This window comes from Danio rerio, chromosome 7, assembly GCF_049306965.1.
Source record: "Danio rerio strain Tuebingen ecotype United States chromosome 7, GRCz12tu, whole genome shotgun sequence".
In the NCBI taxonomy this organism is placed as follows: domain Eukaryota; kingdom Metazoa; phylum Chordata; class Actinopteri; order Cypriniformes; family Danionidae; genus Danio; species Danio rerio.
In genome coordinates, this window is record NC_133182.1 from 18,442,501 (window position 1) to 18,451,650 (window position 9,150).

General features: G+C 34.0%; 1 long non-coding RNA gene across 1 annotated transcript; it reads right to left on the minus strand.

Moving 5' to 3' along the window:
• Positions 1-6,851: 6,851 nt before the first annotated feature.
• LOC101882977 (uncharacterized) lies at positions 6,852-8,562 on the minus strand. The gene is made up of 2 exons (XR_012383223.1): positions 8,355-8,562; positions 6,852-7,249 (listed from the first exon to the last, which is right to left on the minus strand). It is a non-coding gene; the product is annotated as an uncharacterized lncRNA (long non-coding RNA).
• Positions 8,563-9,150: the final 588 nt, after the last annotated feature.

The window sequence follows — 9,150 nt, forward strand, 5'->3', positions numbered from 1 at the left end:
TATATATATATATATATATATATATACATACACATATATTTGTTGATCTCTCCTATTCACTGCACTCATAAAAAGGATGAAAGCACTCCTCCACACATTTAACATTGCGGTGGGCCTCAAAATCAGGGATTTGGATCCTATTTTAAGGGGTGGTCCACTACTATATCATTTTTTTTTTTACTTTAGTTGATGTGTAATGTAGCTGTGTGAACATAAACAACCCCTCTAAATGTAACACGCTCAAAGTTTAATGCATAGGGAGACATTGGCTTTTGCAGAATTAGCTTACCAAAGCCTACAGCGAACAGACAAAAAAAATACATCCGGGTTAATGATGTCATAAACCCTTCAGGTTACGCGCATACACCCTGCGCAGCAAAGGGGTGGTGCCAGAGGCGCTGTAATGTTATAACAGAGACGCTTCTAGGTACAGTGGAGCTGATCCGCGAATCACAGCACATTATGTTAGCTGACCAATCAGAGCCTCTTGAGGGCGGGACTTTCAGAGGAACTAGTAAATATAACAATTGGTTTCATGTTAGCTAAGTAGCTGTATATAATCAAAGATATATGAAAAAATAACGTGATTTTCAACAAGTGAAGCTTGAGCACACATTGCCTTGCATCTTATAAATACAATCAAGCCTCAAAAATACACCCCTTTAATGTCAGCAAATTTAAAAAATGAGACGTTGTGTTTATATCACTCCAATATGACAGTGGACACACTATACTACAAACAGTTCTGTCCAAACAGCTTCCCAAAAGTTGATTGTGCATCACGGGTGTTCTTTAAAAGCATGGTATTATGAGGCAGATGATTGGATGTTGGTTTCTTTGTTTACCCCCTTGGCACTATAACGTGGGGTTAACAACATAAAAGTGCAACGCTGATCCAGAGCAAGGCTTCTTAATGACGACAATAAAAGCACAACTATAACCTCATTTCTGAATTACTACAGTCAAACATTCCTTTACCAGGGTTAAAATGATATCCTGAGGTATGCTGACTGCTAAGTGTATATTAGGTGCTTTTGCTAGTTCGGTGTGCTTGAGAAACACATGAGAGCAGAAACAGATCATGAATGTGATGTTCAATACTTGACTCTGATTGGTCAACAGGAACGCGCTGTAATGAAATGCTGAGAGCTGACCTTTTAACCGCTGTCTCCAGTGTTAGTTTAATGTGGCTGATAATAGCATATCTGAGCTATACTTAATACAAAACATGACCCGATGGAAAGCCACTATCTCTGTTTGTCCTACTGAAAACGCCATAAAGAAAATGCACTCAGACACACCTGACGTTTATGAGCCAGATTATTATATTCCACTGGATATTTTATTTTTTTTATCAGAAAAATTCTGCATTTATGAAGTCCAGAAAACAGCCTTAAATGATTGCTTCATTTTATGCACCACCGAGGATTTTGTATCAGTTAATGGCGTGTAACTGCAGTCAGGTGCAGAAAATGATGGTTTTCACTACACAGAGGTGCTTTGAATACGTGTAGAAGAAATGATGTTGTATTTTTCCATATTGCTGGAGCTGTACTGTGCTTGTTTATAAATATACCAATGCATACTGCAGTCAGGTTTTACATTGATCAGTGCTGCCATTGTGTTGGGTTTGTGTCAGGTGGATGTGAGTATTCAGTTTGAATAGTCAATGAATAGTGAATGCAAGCACAGCAATCCAAAAATCATGATCAACACAAAACGTTAAACAAGCAAGAAGGTTGTTGGCTCGCACGTCTTGACCTTGAGTCGAAGAAACGTAACCTTTGAAATGTGCAATAACCATTATTGGTGTCCAAATTACTGTAAAGCAAGGTTACTGGTGCATACAAAGAGTTTTATTAAACGTCCTTGAGTAATTTGGACTCCATTTCAACAGATCAGTCAAAAACACAAATGAATTATTCAGTACTAGCAGTGAACTGGGTCATTCATAAACCAGTATTGTTTATGAACCAGATATCACTGTCAGCTAATGGACTATTTTATTTGATATTTTATTAAGAACATTTATTTTATTAATAAAAATATATATTTTTTACTACCTGATATTTTTAGGAATATTTAAAAAGTCAAATCTTCAAAGTTTGTAGAGAAGAAAAGTCTCCTAAAATGTTTGCTGTCAAAAAGATCAGATACATGGACTCGTAAAAAAAATAAAAACGAGGGGGTCTGGATGCTAACCTCGTGCAGTGCAGTCTGAGCTGCATACAATGCTTTTTAATGTACTCACCTAACCCCACTCCTACCCCTACCCTTCACAGTGACGTCACTAGCATCCAGATACTACTGAAAAATACAAGCCAGTTAATAAAAATTTAAAAAATGTATATATACACACACAAACACACACACACACAAGTTGAAGTCAGAATTATTAGCCCCGTTTGTTTTTTTCTTAATTTCTGTTTAATGGAGAGTAGATTTTTTTCAACGCATTTCTAAACATAATAGTTTTAATAACTAATTTCTAATAACTGATTTATTTTATCTTTGTCATGACGACAATACATAATATTTGATTAGATATTTTTCAAGACACTTCTATACAGCTCAAAGTGACATTTAAAGGCTTAAGTAGGTTAATTAGGTTAACTAGGCAGGTTAGGGTAATAAGGCAAGTCATTGTATAAAGATAGTTTTTCTGTAGACTATTGAAAAAATATATAGTTAAAAGGGGCTAATAATTTTTACCTTAAAATCTTTATAATAAATAAAAACTGCTTTTATTCTAGCTGAAATAAAACAAATAAGATTTTCTTCAAAAGGAACAATATTATCAGACATACTGTGAAAATTTCCTTGCTCTGTTAAACTTAATTTGGGAAATATTTAAAAAAGAAAAAAAATTAAAGGGGGGCTAGTAATTCTGTCTTTAGCTGTAAAAAGCTATAAAAGGTTAAATTAAAATAATATTGACAATGTACTAAGCAGACCTATAACATACAACACACACACACAAAACACACACACACACACGTTTTTTTGTTTGTTTTTTTTTTGGTGAAATAACATGGATTTCCAAAGTTTTTTTTTTTTTTTTTGAGGCCAGTATCATTGTGTAAACCTACTGAAGTTGAGTTAAAATTTCTATTACGGCTGTTGTAAAAATAAAAAAGTTGACAACTTAAGATTGTAAGGCAACCTGCTGCAGAGCTTTTTGAGTTGACAACTTAAATCGAGTTAAATGCAGAATTTGGGTTAAAAGTTGTCAATTAAAAAAGAAAAAAAATCTGTGCAGCGAATGCCTTACAATTTTAAGCTGCCAACTTTTTTTACACTGAAAAAACTAAATAAGTTTGTCTCATTGAGACAATATAAATAAAAGACCATTCAACAGTTATTTGATCTGATTAAAACATAGATTAATTACTTTCATTTATAGATTGTTGAAAAGGTTTGGTGGATGGGTGGAATAAAAATTTTAATGTGACCATTGTTGCTATTTTCCAGTTAATTTCCCTTACCCTGTGGTTCAAAGTTGATCCAAACCTGTATGAATTTATTTCTTGGTTGGTGACAGAATCTACCAGAGTCCATAATACAAACAAAATACTATGAAAGTCAAAGGGTAAACTATCCTTTCAGTAAGTGGATTGTTGCTTGTCCAGATAAGACAAAAATAAATAAATAACTTAAAAAAAAAACTTCTAGAAACAAAAATATGAAACTTTGCTTTGCTTTTGCCCCTGATTTAATTAAAAAAGATAACAGTTACTGAAGTGTGAAAAACTCATTCTGGTTCTCTAAGTGTGATATTAAGTGAAATTTTCGCTGGTCTTGTTACTATTTGTTCAGTAATAAATCTGCTTAGCCATTGTGTCTAAAGCAAACAGCCCAGACGTGCTCTCATGAGGATGGGTAAAATTAGACTGACTTCACTTCAGGTGTTCAAAAATTCCCTGTGGCTCCACAGTAAAGGCCCTGGGGTTGGACAGTGTGTCTGTAATGCAGCTGTAAGCCACTGCTTATCGCCGCAACTAATGGAAATGTACTGATGCAGGTTTTTAGTGTTTTAAGCACAGAAACACTCGCCTGAAATGTTCTCTCTTTTTCATTATAAAGGTGAAATTTTCTTTTTGAAGACTAATAAAAGTTGTCCCTAAATATTAATATTTACTAAGTTATACATATCACTCAAAAACTAGATGTCCCATTATGGTGTCTGAATTATTAGTATTATATATACACTTGATGTGTCCAAACTCTGTCCTGCAGGGCTGGGTGTCCTCCAGATTTTAGCTCCAACTTACCTCAACACACCTGCAAGGATGTTTCTAGAAAGCCTAGTGAGAGCTTGATTAGCTAGCCCAGGTGTGTCTGATTGGGGTTGGACACCCCTGATATACACAGAATGCATATAATGTTGTGCCTTTTAAGGATTGTGCATTAATTTAAAGGGATAGTTCACCCCCCCCAAAACTGAACATTTCATCATTTAATCACATTCAAGCGGTTGTAAAGTTTCACAAATTATTTTTGTTGGAGATATTCTGAAGAATGTTGAAAACCAGCAGCATTTGACATCCATAGGAACAAAAAACACTATTGAAGACAATGGCTGATTTTCTTTCCAGCGTTCTTCATATCACATCAGGTCCACATTTGTATCTTAAAGGTCTACATTTATACCTAAAAAATTACAAATGTGTACCTTGTATGACCTTAAAAGTACAAAAGTGTACACTAAAGGTACCTTTATTTCTGAGTGTGTAATTTCTGTTTTGTGTGTGTGTGTGTGTTCCAATACAAACAGGTTAGAAACAAAGAGAATGAGTAAATGATGACAGAATTTTCACTGTGTAAGCTGTCCATTTAAAAGTTACACATAGGTTTTTGAAAGACACAAACATCTGTCAAAAACGATCAGAAAAGTATCATGAATGTTTTTTTCTGCTTTTACTAAATCATTTTTATTAACTAGCATCAGATACAGTGTGCGTGCAACCAAAGCATTCTTCATTCTTAGGATTTTAAAGCATGAGGATTGAGGATTTTTTAATTGAAAAACAAAATCTATTTTTTGTGATCAAGCTAAACAGCATCTTTTTGTAAAGATTATATATTTCATCACCTTGGAATAATAAGGTTCTGTCTGCGTTCTAAATGATTTTGAGATACTGAGCTTTAAAGTTTTGCATTTCCATATAGCACACAATACGTGTGTAACAGTTTTCTTTCACACATTAACATGACAGAGACCCTAAATATACTCTAAATGAAAATGATCAAAAGGGTAAATGTAGATAGAACCTTTTCATTCTAACTATTTATTTTCCACTTGGAATTATAAGGTTCTGTCTGGCAGATCATTAATTGAAGCATTACTTTTCAAAGACTACAATTAGTCTGCTTATTTATTTAATAAAAAAATATAAATCGGTGTTGTATCAATATTTTGATGTTTGAGAAAGTTACATTTTTACCTTTCACTTTGGTCCATTTCTCAGATCAAAACTGAAATTCTCAAAACTTAGTCTTCACACCATTGTCACATGTGCACATCAGAAAAGCAGTTTCTCGTTCCTTTAAACAAGATGCAAATGCTTTGGTTCATTAATGCAAATGATTATGTGCAATTCTCTGCGGCTTATTACATTATTAGTTGCTTATGTCATGTTGAATAGTCTCAGTTGAATAGTCTCACTCCCCACATTTAATCCTTTGTTCATGGCACAAGTCTTTACATGCAAAATGGCTCAACGAGTAGACCTAATATTTTGTCATAATTACTTTTTCTATACATTTCCGACTTTTTTTTCTAAATCTGTCGACAACTGATAAATTTCTCCCAGGAGAATCTTGACTTTTTCTAATGAAGGTCTAAAATGAGGTTGTCCTATGTTCACATTTCTACTTTTGTTTTGTTTTTGCTATGCAGTGATGTTTTGTCCTTTCCGTATCACAATGACATGATCTACCAACAAATTACAGTACAAACAGCCAAAATAGTTCACACCAGAACACATCCAGAGTACTGTTATATTGACAACATGCATGACTAAGTTATTTGAGTCTTATCCACACAATGACAGCAGGACTTGTTCATCGATGAAGAAATTTAGTTTTGTGAGATGAACTAAGGATTTTGCAGGTAATCCATGGTGTTTAGCTATTTGTACGTGTTGTTTTGACAAATGCACTTACTGTTTTGCAAATTTCAATGGGCTCTATGCACGGCGGCGCGTGACGCATTTCCGGTAAAATTTAAGACCCCGAGCCTACTTCCGCCGATCGTACAGTACAGTGCTACAACAGGAGCGCTACTGATAAAAACGAGTAATGTTTTGGACAGTTGTCTTAATGTTTTATGCCATTATAGCCCACTTATATATGTTTATGTCAGCTACATAAATATGACATCTAAACGTTTAAAAGTGTCATTTCAAAGACGTGAGAACAGTACTTGTAGATACCACTGCTGTGTTCAGCAATGCACAGCGTCAAAAATTGAACTCTTACCTTAGTTTCCACACGTTTCCAAAAGACAAAGTCGTGCAGAAGAGGTGGGTTGTTGATATTAAACGTGAGAATTTTACAGAAACAAAAAAACAAGAGTGTAGCTGACAATTTCAGTCTAGAAAACTGATCGAGGCTCGAGTGCCAACCGGATGCAGACATTTAAAGAAAGGAGCTTTTATGGCAAATAATAGTTTACTTTCATTGCCTTTGAAGTAAAAAAAAAAATGAACATTAATATACATAAACATTTCTTAAGCTACTTTCGAAGTGCATTTTTTAAATTCAGAATAAAGACCTTTATTTTATTCACTGTACATATAAAATATAATTCACTGTATGTAATTTGAAATAAAAATTGTCAAAAAAATGTAACATTTTGAAAAAAATATTTTATTCAGATGAACAGAAAAAATGACATTGAATCAGTTGTTTTCTTGAATCAGGTGCTTCTTCTGTAACTTGTGCATAGAGAGGTATTTGGGCTTATACGTATTAAATAAATAAATAAACGCCCATCTGTTTCATGGAACTTAACACATAATTGATCCATTCCAAACAATTGTTCATGTGACAACACACATTACACATTTCAGAGTAATGGGCTGTCTGGAAAAGCAAAGCAACCAAATGTTTGCATATCCCACTCTCAGCCACACAAGAGCAGGAGCTATTAACTAGCAGACGATGGCATGGATCTTCTGACGGATGTCCACTCCAGGATGGAGAAGTAACACATAAAATTTTCTAGCTCTGAATCTCATAATGTTACCTAGAAAACAGAAACAAGAATATTAATAGGTTTTTAAAGAGAGTCATTAAAGGCAGTTCACTCAAAACTGAAAATTCTATTTCCTCATCCTTCACTTGTTCCAAACCTGTTTGAGTTTCTTTCTGATGTTTAACACAAACAAAAATACTTTGAAGAAAGCTGGAAACTTGCAACCACTAATATTCATAGTAGTTCTTTTTCATACTATGGAAGTCAATGGTTACAGGTTTTCAGCTTTCTTCAAAATATCTTCTTTTTAAAGGCATCTGCAGCAATATCATCAGATTAAACTACACAGTAAATCATTAATTTAAATTATTTAAAAGTAGCTCCCTTTAGTCACACTTTAAAATAAGGTTTCATTAATTAATGTATTTGCTCACTATTTAAATAACTATTTTATATTTAACATTGTTAAACTAATTTACTAATGAATAAAAATCCAAAGTCATGCTTGTTAACATTAGCTATTACATCGTGAGTTAACAAGCACAATGAATAAGCATTTGTTCATTAATGTAAAAAACTAATAAATATTGAAGTAGACAAATTGTTGATGTGAAATTAACTAATGACACCTTATTGTTTTGGGTCACCCTCCCATTTAATTACAATGTTATCGACTAAACAGAAAGCATGCTATCTACACGGTTACACTGCATCTGTCATCTCCACTGTTTCAGCAATAAATATCAGCAGTGACACAGTGCTATTTGTCTGTTGTGGATGGAACGGCATTGTATTATTTTATTCCTAATATATCTTGCTCAATAATCATGCTTACAAGCTAAGACAGCATCTGTGTTTCTGTAATTATCCGAACTGAACAGTGGTGGTCACTTTAGAACAGTAAAAATATGAATGGGACAGAACTTCACATGGATGCTGTCCTACTCTCAGCTGGTGAGGAGACTCCGATTTCTTCATAGATCTATCGGTAGTAATAAGCTCTCACTGAGATCTTATTCCTGCCCTGTTTTTACCTGACACTTTGAGACAGAATTACGTACACATATGATTATTTTTACTTACGTGATAAAGCTGCAGATGGACGGATCGTAAGAGTATTAACGCTAAAGTTAGCCTTCAGGCTAGCTGAACTTACCTTCATAATTGCACAGGTAGGAAGATGCATACAACTTGAAACCCTTCTCAAGCTTTGCTCTGCGGTGTTGTAGAGCACATCCGGACAATCATTTGCACATCGTTGACCATAATTTACTCGCAAACAGCGAGTAAATATTGACGACTCTGTCATAATACTGTTCACCTCCGCTTTAAATCACCCAGACCGGAAGCTGGACCGCGGCCTTAGACAAAACGCGGAAGTAATGCGTGCATATAGCCCATTCTGATCTGAGAAATCAACCAAAGCGACTAAGGAAAAACTGTAATGTTTAAGGATTAAACAAATACACACATTACACATTAAACATACAAGGCTGTACTAAATATTTCATTCAGTTTATTGAATTGCATGCTTTTTATAAATTATTGAATTATATAGCCCATATTTAAATGAAGTATTTGCCCTTTAAGCAAACAAAATTTAATAAACACTAAAAAATGTTTCACCGACTTTAAATACACAAATATAATATTTTACATTCAATATATTACTTTTTAATTGACTGTTTTTTTTCAACAATGTAATCAATGTGTCTGATGTAAAAAAAAAAAATGCTTCCAAATCATCACATTTACACAAATCTCTTCAGTTTCAGGTTTTTCCTCAATTTTGTGTGGTTCGGCATTATTTAGTGGACTCTGACTTTGTTTCTTTCTGTCTTTTTGGCAAAATGAAAAAGAAAGCTGATCTTGATTGGTCCTTGTGTGTGTATTCGAAATCCTGATTGGATCACAGAAAGAACCTTGTAGAGCAAAGGTAGAGTTCCACTTTT